The sequence below is a fragment of the Orbicella franksi genome, chromosome 5 (genome assembly GCF_964199315.1).
Source record: "Orbicella franksi chromosome 5, jaOrbFran1.1, whole genome shotgun sequence".
Taxonomy (NCBI): Eukaryota; Metazoa; Cnidaria; class Anthozoa; order Scleractinia; family Merulinidae; genus Orbicella; species Orbicella franksi.
Window position 1 is genome coordinate 9,714,936 of NC_138149.1, and position 14,982 is coordinate 9,729,917.

Sequence of the window (14,982 nt, forward strand, 5' to 3'; positions counted from 1 at the left end):
TTTTCATGGGCGCCTTCTTGGAAGCCAGACAAGCTAGCTAACGCGCCCAAAGGCCAGACAGATTTACTGACAGCTGGAAAAACAAAGAACACGAGCTGCGGCCTTAAATCATGGCATGAGCGCTTCTCTCGCACTCAGTCAAGTCGCAGAAGGCGACGACAGGCGCCTTTTGAATGGCTGGACACTAGTTTGGGGCGGACATTAACTTGGCGGGCTAGCATGCAAGCAGGAAATCTCAGTATTCCTATCTAGCTAGAGCTGTTTTGCAAAAGCCAAAGTCAGGCCACAAAGCGACCTCTAACTTTGACCACACTCACCAGCCAGTTCGCAGGCCCTGCTGGTCAGGTTGGCCATTTTCAGCAGCAGGTCTTGAAAGTCAGTGGCCACCACAACGTCGTCGTCAGTCTCCGTTACCAATCTTAGTTCATCTCGGTCGACACCACTGCCAATACCCACGGCTAGAACACGAACGCCTGCCTTGCGCAAGGGCTCGGAGGCCTCTCTCAAGCCTTTGGCGTCGGCTGCTGGGGTCTGGGTACCGTCAGTTATCAGCAGGGCAAGCTTAGGCACGCCCGCTCTGGCTTGTGGGAAGATGTCAGTGGCTGCTAAATCCAGCGCTCTGTCGATTCGTGTCTGGCCTCTCTCGTAAGGTAGAGCATCCACAGCTTTGGCGAACTCCTCCGTGGTCGCATACTGGCCGAATCGAGCCTGTACTGAAGCTGAGTTACTGTACAGAACCATGGCTGCTTGACTCTGGTCTGGTGCTAGGCCGAAACTCTTCGCTACTTCCTTGACAAAGTTCTTCTGTTTCAGGTAGTTTCTTTTGCCAATGCTGCCCGAAGAATCGATGATAAATGCCACATCCACAGGAGAGCTACATGGCGGTGGTGCTAATGAGACAGAAATTCAAGGCAATTAGTGTCATGCAGTTGTACTTTCTTGAGACTCGGCAAAGCTCATTCTTGTGCCAGCCCTTCTGTCAAGAGGTCAAGACCTTGTTTTCATGGGCGCCTTCTTGGAAGCCAGACAAGCTAGCTAACGCGCCCAAAGGCCAGACAGATTTACTGACAGCTGGAAAAACAAAGAACACGAGCTGCGGCCTTAAATCATGGCATGAGCGCTTCTCTCGCACTCAGTCAAGTCGCAGAAGGCGACGACAGGCGCCTTTTGAATGGCTGGACACTAGTTTGGGGCGGACATTAACTTGGCGGGCTAGCATGCAAGCAGGAAATCTCAGTATTCCTATCTAGCTAGAGCTGTTTTGCAAAAGCCAAAGTCAGGCCACAAAGCGACCTCTAACTTTGACCACACTCACCAGCCAGTTCGCAGGCCCTGCTGGTCAGGTTGGCCATTTTCAGCAGCAGGTCTTGAAAGTCAGTGGCCACCACAACGTCGTCGTCAGTCTCCGTTACCAATCTTAGTTCATCTCGGTCGACACCACTGCCAATACCCACGGCTAGAACACGAACGCCTGCCTTGCGCAAGGGCTCGGAGGCCTCTCTCAAGCCTTTGGCGTCGGCTGCTGGGGTCTGGGTACCGTCAGTTATCAGCAGGGCAAGCTTAGGCACGCCCGCTCTGGCTTGTGGGAAGATGTCAGTGGCTGCTAAATCCAGCGCTCTGTCGATTCGTGTCTGGCCTCTCTCGTAAGGTAGAGCATCCACAGCTTTGGCGAACTCCTCCGTGGTCGCATACTGGCCGAATCGAGCCTGTACTGAAGCTGAGTTACTGTACAGAACCATGGCTGCTTGACTCTGGTCTGGTGCTAGGCCGAAACTCTTCGCTACTTCCTTGACAAAGTTCTTCTGTTTCAGGTAGTTTCTTTTGCCAATGCTGCCCGAAGAATCGATGATAAATGCCACATCCACAGGAGAGCTACATGGCGGTGGTGCTAATGAGACAGAAATTCAAGGCAATTAGTGTCATGCAGTTGTACTTTCTTGAGACTCGGCAAAGCTCATTCTTGTGCCAGCCCTTCTGTCAAGAGGTCAAGACCTTGTTTTCATGGGCGCCTTCTTGGAAGCCAGACAAGCTAGCTAACGCGCCCAAAGGCCAGACAGATTTACTGACAGCTGGAAAAACAAAGAACACGAGCTGCGGCCTTAAATCATGGCATGAGCGCTTCTCTCGCACTCAGTCAAGTCGCAGAAGGCGACGACAGGCGCCTTTTGAATGGCTGGACACTAGTTTGGGGCGGACATTAACTTGGCGGGCTAGCATGCAAGCAGGAAATCTCAGTATTCCTATCTAGCTAGAGCTGTTTTGCAAAAGCCAAAGTCAGGCCACAAAGCGACCTCTAACTTTGACCACACTCACCAGCCAGTTCGCAGGCCCTGCTGGTCAGGTTGGCCATTTTCAGCAGCAGGTCTTGAAAGTCAGTGGCCACCACAACGTCGTCGTCAGTCTCCGTTACCAATCTTAGTTCATCTCGGTCGACACCACTGCCAATACCCACGGCTAGAACACGAACGCCTGCCTTGCGCAAGGGCTCGGAGGCCTCTCTCAAGCCTTTGGCGTCGGCTGCTGGGGTCTGGGTACCGTCAGTTATCAGCAGGGCAAGCTTAGGCACGCCCGCTCTGGCTTGTGGGAAGATGTCAGTGGCTGCTAAATCCAGCGCTCTGTCGATTCGTGTCTGGCCTCTCTCGTAAGGTAGAGCATCCACAGCTTTGGCGAACTCCTCCGTGGTCGCATACTGGCCGAATCGAGCCTGTACTGAAGCTGAGTTACTGTACAGAACCATGGCTGCTTGACTCTGGTCTGGTGCTAGGCCGAAACTCTTCGCTACTTCCTTGACAAAGTTCTTCTGTTTCAGGTAGTTTCTTTTGCCAATGCTGCCCGAAGAATCGATGATAAATGCCACATCCACAGGAGAGCTACATGGCGGTGGTGCTAATGAGACAGAAATTCAAGGCAATTAGTGTCATGCAGTTGTACTTTCTTGAGACTCGGCAAAGCTCATTCTTGTGCCAGCCCTTCTGTCAAGAGGTCAAGACCTTGTTTTCATGGGCGCCTTCTTGGAAGCCAGACAAGCTAGCTAACGCGCCCAAAGGCCAGACAGATTTACTGACAGCTGGAAAAACAAAGAACACGAGCTGCGGCCTTAAATCATGGCATGAGCGCTTCTCTCGCACTCAGTCAAGTCGCAGAAGGCGACGACAGGCGCCTTTTGAATGGCTGGACACTAGTTTGGGGCGGACATTAACTTGGCGGGCTAGCATGCAAGCAGGAAATCTCAGTATTCCTATCTAGCTAGAGCTGTTTTGCAAAAGCCAAAGTCAGGCCACAAAGCGACCTCTAACTTTGACCACACTCACCAGCCAGTTCGCAGGCCCTGCTGGTCAGGTTGGCCATTTTCAGCAGCAGGTCTTGAAAGTCAGTGGCCACCACAACGTCGTCGTCAGTCTCCGTTACCAATCTTAGTTCATCTCGGTCGACACCACTGCCAATACCCACGGCTAGAACACGAACGCCTGCCTTGCGCAAGGGCTCGGAGGCCTCTCTCAAGCCTTTGGCGTCGGCTGCTGGGGTCTGGGTACCGTCAGTTATCAGCAGGGCAAGCTTAGGCACGCCCGCTCTGGCTTGTGGGAAGATGTCAGTGGCTGCTAAATCCAGCGCTCTGTCGATTCGTGTCTGGCCTCTCTCGTAAGGTAGAGCATCCACAGCTTTGGCGAACTCCTCCGTGGTCGCATACTGGCCGAATCGAGCCTGTACTGAAGCTGAGTTACTGTACAGAACCATGGCTGCTTGACTCTGGTCTGGTGCTAGGCCGAAACTCTTCGCTACTTCCTTGACAAAGTTCTTCTGTTTCAGGTAGTTTCTTTTGCCAATGCTGCCCGAAGAATCGATGATAAATGCCACATCCACAGGAGAGCTACATGGCGGTGGTGCTAATGAGACAGAAATTCAAGGCAATTAGTGTCATGCAGTTGTACTTTCTTGAGACTCGGCAAAGCTCATTCTTGTGCCAGCCCTTCTGTCAAGAGGTCAAGACCTTGTTTTCATGGGCGCCTTCTTGGAAGCCAGACAAGCTAGCTAACGCGCCCAAAGGCCAGACAGATTTACTGACAGCTGGAAAAACAAAGAACACGAGCTGCGGCCTTAAATCATGGCATGAGCGCTTCTCTCGCACTCAGTCAAGTCGCAGAAGGCGACGACAGGCGCCTTTTGAATGGCTGGACACTAGTTTGGGGCGGACATTAACTTGGCGGGCTAGCATGCAAGCAGGAAATCTCAGTATTCCTATCTAGCTAGAGCTGTTTTGCAAAAGCCAAAGTCAGGCCACAAAGCGACCTCTAACTTTGACCACACTCACCAGCCAGTTCGCAGGCCCTGCTGGTCAGGTTGGCCATTTTCAGCAGCAGGTCTTGAAAGTCAGTGGCCACCACAACGTCGTCGTCAGTCTCCGTTACCAATCTTAGTTCATCTCGGTCGACACCACTGCCAATACCCACGGCTAGAACACGAACGCCTGCCTTGCGCAAGGGCTCGGAGGCCTCTCTCAAGCCTTTGGCGTCGGCTGCTGGGGTCTGGGTACCGTCAGTTATCAGCAGGGCAAGCTTAGGCACGCCCGCTCTGGCTTGTGGGAAGATGTCAGTGGCTGCTAAATCCAGCGCTCTGTCGATTCGTGTCTGGCCTCTCTCGTAAGGTAGAGCATCCACAGCTTTGGCGAACTCCTCCGTGGTCGCATACTGGCCGAATCGAGCCTGTACTGAAGCTGAGTTACTGTACAGAACCATGGCTGCTTGACTCTGGTCTGGTGCTAGGCCGAAACTCTTCGCTACTTCCTTGACAAAGTTCTTCTGTTTCAGGTAGTTTCTTTTGCCAATGCTGCCCGAAGAATCGATGATAAATGCCACATCCACAGGAGAGCTACATGACGGTGGTGCTAATGAGACAGAAATTCAAGGCAATTAGTGTCATGCAGTTGTACTTTCTTGAGACTCGGCAAAGCTCATTCTTGTGCCAGCCCTTCTGTCAAGAGGTCAAGACCTTGTTTTCATGGGCGCCTTCTTGGAAGCCAGACAAGCTAGCTAACGCGCCCAAAGGCCAGACAGATTTACTGACAGCTGGAAAAACAAAGAACACGAGCTGCGGCCTTAAATCATGGCATGAGCGCTTCTCTCGCACTCAGTCAAGTCGCAGAAGGCGACGACAGGCGCCTTTTGAATGGCTGGACACTAGTTTGGGGCGGACATTAACTTGGCGGGCTAGCATGCAAGCAGGAAATCTCAGTATTCCTATCTAGCTAGAGCTGTTTTGCAAAAGCCAAAGTCAGGCCACAAAGCGACCTCTAACTTTGACCACACTCACCAGCCAGTTCGCAGGCCCTGCTGGTCAGGTTGGCCATTTTCAGCAGCAGGTCTTGAAAGTCAGTGGCCACCACAACGTCGTCGTCAGTCTCCGTTACCAATCTTAGTTCATCTCGGTCGACACCACTGCCAATACCCACGGCTAGAACACGAACGCCTGCCTTGCGCAAGGGCTCGGAGGCCTCTCTCAAGCCTTTGGCGTCGGCTGCTGGGGTCTGGGTACCGTCAGTTATCAGCAGGGCAAGCTTAGGCACGCCCGCTCTGGCTTGTGGGAAGATGTCAGTGGCTGCTAAATCCAGCGCTCTGTCGATTCGTGTCTGGCCTCTCTCGTAAGGTAGAGCATCCACAGCTTTGGCGAACTCCTCCGTGGTCGCATACTGGCCGAATCGAGCCTGTACTGAAGCTGAGTTACTGTACAGAACCATGGCTGCTTGACTCTGGTCTGGTGCTAGGCCGAAACTCTTCGCTACTTCCTTGACAAAGTTCTTCTGTTTCAGGTAGTTTCTTTTGCCAATGCTGCCCGAAGAATCGATGATAAATGCCACATCCACAGGAGAGCTACATGGCGGTGGTGCTAATGAGACAGAAATTCAAGGCAATTAGTGTCATGCAGTTGTACTTTCTTGAGACTCGGCAAAGCTCATTCTTGTGCCAGCCCTTCTGTCAAGAGGTCAAGACCTTGTTTTCATGGGCGCCTTCTTGGAAGCCAGACAAGCTAGCTAACGCGCCCAAAGGCCAGACAGATTTACTGACAGCTGGAAAAACAAAGAACACGAGCTGCGGCCTTAAATCATGGCATGAGCGCTTCTCTCGCACTCAGTCAAGTCGCAGAAGGCGACGACAGGCGCCTTTTGAATGGCTGGACACTAGTTTGGGGCGGACATTAACTTGGCGGGCTAGCATGCAAGCAGGAAATCTCAGTATTCCTATCTAGCTAGAGCTGTTTTGCAAAAGCCAAAGTCAGGCCACAAAGCGACCTCTAACTTTGACCACACTCACCAGCCAGTTCGCAGGCCCTGCTGGTCAGGTTGGCCATTTTCAGCAGCAGGTCTTGAAAGTCAGTGGCCACCACAACGTCGTCGTCAGTCTCCGTTACCAATCTTAGTTCATCTCGGTCGACACCACTGCCAATACCCACGGCTAGAACACGAACGCCTGCCTTGCGCAAGGGCTCGGAGGCCTCTCTCAAGCCTTTGGCGTCGGCTGCTGGGGTCTGGGTACCGTCAGTTATCAGCAGGGCAAGCTTAGGCACGCCCGCTCTGGCTTGTGGGAAGATGTCAGTGGCTGCTAAATCCAGCGCTCTGTCGATTCGTGTCTGGCCTCTCTCGTAAGGTAGAGCATCCACAGCTTTGGCGAACTCCTCCGTGGTCGCATACTGGCCGAATCGAGCCTGTACTGAAGCTGAGTTACTGTACAGAACCATGGCTGCTTGACTCTGGTCTGGTGCTAGGCCGAAACTCTTCGCTACTTCCTTGACAAAGTTCTTCTGTTTCAGGTAGTTTCTTTTGCCAATGCTGCCCGAAGAATCGATGATAAATGCCACATCCACAGGAGAGCTACATGGCGGTGGTGCTAATGAGACAGAAATTCAAGGCAATTAGTGTCATGCAGTTGTACTTTCTTGAGACTCGGCAAAGCTCATTCTTGTGCCAGCCCTTCTGTCAAGAGGTCAAGACCTTGTTTTCATGGGCGCCTTCTTGGAAGCCAGACAAGCTAGCTAACGCGCCCAAAGGCCAGACAGATTTACTGACAGCTGGAAAAACAAAGAACACGAGCTGCGGCCTTAAATCATGGCATGAGCGCTTCTCTCGCACTCAGTCAAGTCGCAGAAGGCGACGACAGGCGCCTTTTGAATGGCTGGACACTAGTTTGGGGCGGACATTAACTTGGCGGGCTAGCATGCAAGCAGGAAATCTCAGTATTCCTATCTAGCTAGAGCTGTTTTGCAAAAGCCAAAGTCAGGCCACAAAGCGACCTCTAACTTTGACCACACTCACCAGCCAGTTCGCAGGCCCTGCTGGTCAGGTTGGCCATTTTCAGCAGCAGGTCTTGAAAGTCAGTGGCCACCACAACGTCGTCGTCAGTCTCCGTTACCAATCTTAGTTCATCTCGGTCGACACCACTGCCAATACCCACGGCTAGAACACGAACGCCTGCCTTGCGCAAGGGCTCGGAGGCCTCTCTCAAGCCTTTGGCGTCGGCTGCTGGGGTCTGGGTACCGTCAGTTATCAGCAGGGCAAGCTTAGGCACGCCCGCTCTGGCTTGTGGGAAGATGTCAGTGGCTGCTAAATCCAGCGCTCTGTCGATTCGTGTCTGGCCTCTCTCGTAAGGTAGAGCATCCACAGCTTTGGCGAACTCCTCCGTGGTCGCATACTGGCCGAATCGAGCCTGTACTGAAGCTGAGTTACTGTACAGAACCATGGCTGCTTGACTCTGGTCTGGTGCTAGGCCGAAACTCTTCGCTACTTCCTTGACAAAGTTCTTCTGTTTCAGGTAGTTTCTTTTGCCAATGCTGCCCGAAGAATCGATGATAAATGCCACATCCACAGGAGAGCTACATGGCGGTGGTGCTAATGAGACAGAAATTCAAGGCAATTAGTGTCATGCAGTTGTACTTTCTTGAGACTCGGCAAAGCTCATTCTTGTGCCAGCCCTTCTGTCAAGAGGTCAAGACCTTGTTTTCATGGGCGCCTTCTTGGAAGCCAGACAAGCTAGCTAACGCGCCCAAAGGCCAGACAGATTTACTGACAGCTGGAAAAACAAAGAACACGAGCTGCGGCCTTAAATCATGGCATGAGCGCTTCTCTCGCACTCAGTCAAGTCGCAGAAGGCGACGACAGGCGCCTTTTGAATGGCTGGACACTAGTTTGGGGCGGACATTAACTTGGCGGGCTAGCATGCAAGCAGGAAATCTCAGTATTCCTATCTAGCTAGAGCTGTTTTGCAAAAGCCAAAGTCAGGCCACAAAGCGACCTCTAACTTTGACCACACTCACCAGCCAGTTCGCAGGCCCTGCTGGTCAGGTTGGCCATTTTCAGCAGCAGGTCTTGAAAGTCAGTGGCCACCACAACGTCGTCGTCAGTCTCCGTTACCAATCTTAGTTCATCTCGGTCGACACCACTGCCAATACCCACGGCTAGAACACGAACGCCTGCCTTGCGCAAGGGCTCGGAGGCCTCTCTCAAGCCTTTGGCGTCGGCTGCTGGGGTCTGGGTACCGTCAGTTATCAGCAGGGCAAGCTTAGGCACGCCCGCTCTGGCTTGTGGGAAGATGTCAGTGGCTGCTAAATCCAGCGCTCTGTCGATTCGTGTCTGGCCTCTCTCGTAAGGTAGAGCATCCACAGCTTTGGCGAACTCCTCCGTGGTCGCATACTGGCCGAATCGAGCCTGTACTGAAGCTGAGTTACTGTACAGAACCATGGCTGCTTGACTCTGGTCTGGTGCTAGGCCGAAACTCTTCGCTACTTCCTTGACAAAGTTCTTCTGTTTCAGGTAGTTTCTTTTGCCAATGCTGCCCGAAGAATCGATGATAAATGCCACATCCACAGGAGAGCTACATGGCGGTGGTGCTAATGAGACAGAAATTCAAGGCAATTAGTGTCATGCAGTTGTACTTTCTTGAGACTCGGCAAAGCTCATTCTTGTGCCAGCCCTTCTGTCAAGAGGTCAAGACCTTGTTTTCATGGGCGCCTTCTTGGAAGCCAGACAAGCTAGCTAACGCGCCCAAAGGCCAGACAGATTTACTGACAGCTGGAAAAACAAAGAACACGAGCTGCGGCCTTAAATCATGGCATGAGCGCTTCTCTCGCACTCAGTCAAGTCGCAGAAGGCGACGACAGGCGCCTTTTGAATGGCTGGACACTAGTTTGGGGCGGACATTAACTTGGCGGGCTAGCATGCAAGCAGGAAATCTCAGTATTCCTATCTAGCTAGAGCTGTTTTGCAAAAGCCAAAGTCAGGCCACAAAGCGACCTCTAACTTTGACCACACTCACCAGCCAGTTCGCAGGCCCTGCTGGTCAGGTTGGCCATTTTCAGCAGCAGGTCTTGAAAGTCAGTGGCCACCACAACGTCGTCGTCAGTCTCCGTTACCAATCTTAGTTCATCTCGGTCGACACCACTGCCAATACCCACGGCTAGAACACGAACGCCTGCCTTGCGCAAGGGCTCGGAGGCCTCTCTCAAGCCTTTGGCGTCGGCTGCTGGGGTCTGGGTACCGTCAGTTATCAGCAGGGCAAGCTTAGGCACGCCCGCTCTGGCTTGTGGGAAGATGTCAGTGGCTGCTAAATCCAGCGCTCTGTCGATTCGTGTCTGGCCTCTCTCGTAAGGTAGAGCATCCACAGCTTTGGCGAACTCCTCCGTGGTCGCATACTGGCCGAATCGAGCCTGTACTGAAGCTGAGTTACTGTACAGAACCATGGCTGCTTGACTCTGGTCTGGTGCTAGGCCGAAACTCTTCGCTACTTCCTTGACAAAGTTCTTCTGTTTCAGGTAGTTTCTTTTGCCAATGCTGCCCGAAGAATCGATGATAAATGCCACATCCACAGGAGAGCTACATGGCGGTGGTGCTAATGAGACAGAAATTCAAGGCAATTAGTGTCATGCAGTTGTACTTTCTTGAGACTCGGCAAAGCTCATTCTTGTGCCAGCCCTTCTGTCAAGAGGTCAAGACCTTGTTTTCATGGGCGCCTTCTTGGAAGCCAGACAAGCTAGCTAACGCGCCCAAAGGCCAGACAGATTTACTGACAGCTGGAAAAACAAAGAACACGAGCTGCGGCCTTAAATCATGGCATGAGCGCTTCTCTCGCACTCAGTCAAGTCGCAGAAGGCGACGACAGGCGCCTTTTGAATGGCTGGACACTAGTTTGGGGCGGACATTAACTTGGCGGGCTAGCATGCAAGCAGGAAATCTCAGTATTCCTATCTAGCTAGAGCTGTTTTGCAAAAGCCAAAGTCAGGCCACAAAGCGACCTCTAACTTTGACCACACTCACCAGCCAGTTCGCAGGCCCTGCTGGTCAGGTTGGCCATTTTCAGCAGCAGGTCTTGAAAGTCAGTGGCCACCACAACGTCGTCGTCAGTCTCCGTTACCAATCTTAGTTCATCTCGGTCGACACCACTGCCAATACCCACGGCTAGAACACGAACGCCTGCCTTGCGCAAGGGCTCGGAGGCCTCTCTCAAGCCTTTGGCGTCGGCTGCTGGGGTCTGGGTACCGTCAGTTATCAGCAGGGCAAGCTTAGGCACGCCCGCTCTGGCTTGTGGGAAGATGTCAGTGGCTGCTAAATCCAGCGCTCTGTCGATTCGTGTCTGGCCTCTCTCGTAAGGTAGAGCATCCACAGCTTTGGCGAACTCCTCCGTGGTCGCATACTGGCCGAATCGAGCCTGTACTGAAGCTGAGTTACTGTACAGAACCATGGCTGCTTGACTCTGGTCTGGTGCTAGGCCGAAACTCTTCGCTACTTCCTTGACAAAGTTCTTCTGTTTCAGGTAGTTTCTTTTGCCAATGCTGCCCGAAGAATCGATGATAAATGCCACATCCACAGGAGAGCTACATGGCGGTGGTGCTAATGAGACAGAAATTCAAGGCAATTAGTGTCATGCAGTTGTACTTTCTTGAGACTCGGCAAAGCTCATTCTTGTGCCAGCCCTTCTGTCAAGAGGTCAAGACCTTGTTTTCATGGGCGCCTTCTTGGAAGCCAGACAAGCTAGCTAACGCGCCCAAAGGCCAGACAGATTTACTGACAGCTGGAAAAACAAAGAACACGAGCTGCGGCCTTAAATCATGGCATGAGCGCTTCTCTCGCACTCAGTCAAGTCGCAGAAGGCGACGACAGGCGCCTTTTGAATGGCTGGACACTAGTTTGGGGCGGACATTAACTTGGCGGGCTAGCATGCAAGCAGGAAATCTCAGTATTCCTATCTAGCTAGAGCTGTTTTGCAAAAGCCAAAGTCAGGCCACAAAGCGACCTCTAACTTTGACCACACTCACCAGCCAGTTCGCAGGCCCTGCTGGTCAGGTTGGCCATTTTCAGCAGCAGGTCTTGAAAGTCAGTGGCCACCACAACGTCGTCGTCAGTCTCCGTTACCAATCTTAGTTCATCTCGGTCGACACCACTGCCAATACCCACGGCTAGAACACGAACGCCTGCCTTGCGCAAGGGCTCGGAGGCCTCTCTCAAGCCTTTGGCGTCGGCTGCTGGGGTCTGGGTACCGTCAGTTATCAGCAGGGCAAGCTTAGGCACGCCCGCTCTGGCTTGTGGGAAGATGTCAGTGGCTGCTAAATCCAGCGCTCTGTCGATTCGTGTCTGGCCTCTCTCGTAAGGTAGAGCATCCACAGCTTTGGCGAACTCCTCCGTGGTCGCATACTGGCCGAATCGAGCCTGTACTGAAGCTGAGTTACTGTACAGAACCATGGCTGCTTGACTCTGGTCTGGTGCTAGGCCGAAACTCTTCGCTACTTCCTTGACAAAGTTCTTCTGTTTCAGGTAGTTTCTTTTGCCAATGCTGCCCGAAGAATCGATGATAAATGCCACATCCACAGGAGAGCTACATGGCGGTGGTGCTAATGAGACAGAAATTCAAGGCAATTAGTGTCATGCAGTTGTACTTTCTTGAGACTCGGCAAAGCTCATTCTTGTGCCAGCCCTTCTGTCAAGAGGTCAAGACCTTGTTTTCATGGGCGCCTTCTTGGAAGCCAGACAAGCTAGCTAACGCGCCCAAAGGCCAGACAGATTTACTGACAGCTGGAAAAACAAAGAACACGAGCTGCGGCCTTAAATCATGGCATGAGCGCTTCTCTCGCACTCAGTCAAGTCGCAGAAGGCGACGACAGGCGCCTTTTGAATGGCTGGACACTAGTTTGGGGCGGACATTAACTTGGCGGGCTAGCATGCAAGCAGGAAATCTCAGTATTCCTATCTAGCTAGAGCTGTTTTGCAAAAGCCAAAGTCAGGCCACAAAGCGACCTCTAACTTTGACCACACTCACCAGCCAGTTCGCAGGCCCTGCTGGTCAGGTTGGCCATTTTCAGCAGCAGGTCTTGAAAGTCAGTGGCCACCACAACGTCGTCGTCAGTCTCCGTTACCAATCTTAGTTCATCTCGGTCGACACCACTGCCAATACCCACGGCTAGAACACGAACGCCTGCCTTGCGCAAGGGCTCGGAGGCCTCTCTCAAGCCTTTGGCGTCGGCTGCTGGGGTCTGGGTACCGTCAGTTATCAGCAGGGCAAGCTTAGGCACGCCCGCTCTGGCTTGTGGGAAGATGTCAGTGGCTGCTAAATCCAGCGCTCTGTCGATTCGTGTCTGGCCTCTCTCGTAAGGTAGAGCATCCACAGCTTTGGCGAACTCCTCCGTGGTCGCATACTGGCCGAATCGAGCCTGTACTGAAGCTGAGTTACTGTACAGAACCATGGCTGCTTGACTCTGGTCTGGTGCTAGGCCGAAACTCTTCGCTACTTCCTTGACAAAGTTCTTCTGTTTCAGGTAGTTTCTTTTGCCAATGCTGCCCGAAGAATCGATGATAAATGCCACATCCACAGGAGAGCTACATGGCGGTGGTGCTAATGAGACAGAAATTCAAGGCAATTAGTGTCATGCAGTTGTACTTTCTTGAGACTCGGCAAAGCTCATTCTTGTGCCAGCCCTTCTGTCAAGAGGTCAAGACCTTGTTTTCATGGGCGCCTTCTTGGAAGCCAGACAAGCTAGCTAACGCGCCCAAAGGCCAGACAGATTTACTGACAGCTGGAAAAACAAAGAACACGAGCTGCGGCCTTAAATCATGGCATGAGCGCTTCTCTCGCACTCAGTCAAGTCGCAGAAGGCGACGACAGGCGCCTTTTGAATGGCTGGACACTAGTTTGGGGCGGACATTAACTTGGCGGGCTAGCATGCAAGCAGGAAATCTCAGTATTCCTATCTAGCTAGAGCTGTTTTGCAAAAGCCAAAGTCAGGCCACAAAGCGACCTCTAACTTTGACCACACTCACCAGCCAGTTCGCAGGCCCTGCTGGTCAGGTTGGCCATTTTCAGCAGCAGGTCTTGAAAGTCAGTGGCCACCACAACGTCGTCGTCAGTCTCCGTTACCAATCTTAGTTCATCTCGGTCGACACCACTGCCAATACCCACGGCTAGAACACGAACGCCTGCCTTGCGCAAGGGCTCGGAGGCCTCTCTCAAGCCTTTGGCGTCGGCTGCTGGGGTCTGGGTACCGTCAGTTATCAGCAGGGCAAGCTTAGGCACGCCCGCTCTGGCTTGTGGGAAGATGTCAGTGGCTGCTAAATCCAGCGCTCTGTCGATTCGTGTCTGGCCTCTCTCGTAAGGTAGAGCATCCACAGCTTTGGCGAACTCCTCCGTGGTCGCATACTGGCCGAATCGAGCCTGTACTGAAGCTGAGTTACTGTACAGAACCATGGCTGCTTGACTCTGGTCTGGTGCTAGGCCGAAACTCTTCGCTACTTCCTTGACAAAGTTCTTCTGTTTCAGGTAGTTTCTTTTGCCAATGCTGCCCGAAGAATCGATGATAAATGCCACATCCACAGGAGAGCTACATGGCGGTGGTGCTAATGAGACAGAAATTCAAGGCAATTAGTGTCATGCAGTTGTACTTTCTTGAGACTCGGCAAAGCTCATTCTTGTGCCAGCCCTTCTGTCAAGAGGTCAAGACCTTGTTTTCATGGGCGCCTTCTTGGAAGCCAGACAAGCTAGCTAACGCGCCCAAAGGCCAGACAGATTTACTGACAGCTGGAAAAACAAAGAACACGAGCTGCGGCCTTAAATCATGGCATGAGCGCTTCTCTCGCACTCAGTCAAGTCGCAGAAGGCGACGACAGGCGCCTTTTGAATGGCTGGACACTAGTTTGGGGCGGACATTAACTTGGCGGGCTAGCATGCAAGCAGGAAATCTCAGTATTCCTATCTAGCTAGAGCTGTTTTGCAAAAGCCAAAGTCAGGCCACAAAGCGACCTCTAACTTTGACCACACTCACCAGCCAGTTCGCAGGCCCTGCTGGTCAGGTTGGCCATTTTCAGCAGCACGTCTTGAAAGTCAGTGGCCACCACAACGTCGTCGTCAGTCTCCGTTACCAATCTTAGTTCATCTCGGTCGACACCACTGCCAATACCCACGGCTAGAACACGAACGCCTGCCTTGCGCAAGGGCTCGGAGGCCTCTCTCAAGCCTTTGGCGTCGGCTGCTGGGGTCTGGGTACCGTCAGTTATCAGCAGGGCAAGCTTAGGCACGCCCGCTCTGGCTTGTGGGAAGATGTCAGTGGCTGCTAAATCCAGCGCTCTGTCGATTCGTGTCTGGCCTCTCTCGTAAGGTAGAGCATCCACAGCTTTGGCGAACTCCTCCGTGGTCGCATACTGGCCGAATCGAGCCTGTACTGAAGCTGAGTTACTGTACAGAACCATGGCTGCTTGACTCTGGTCTGGTGCTAGGCCGAAACTCTTCGCTACTTCTTTGACAAAGTTCTTCTGTTTCAGGTAGTTTCTTTTGCCAATGCTGCCCGAAGAATCGATGATAAATGCCACATCCACAGGAGAGCTACATGGCGGTGGTGCTAATGAGACAGAAATTCAAGGCAATTAGTGTCATGTAGTTGTACTTTCTTGAGACTCGGCAAAGCTCATTCTTGTGCCAGCCCTTCTGTCAAGAGGTCAAGACCTTGTTTTCATGGGCG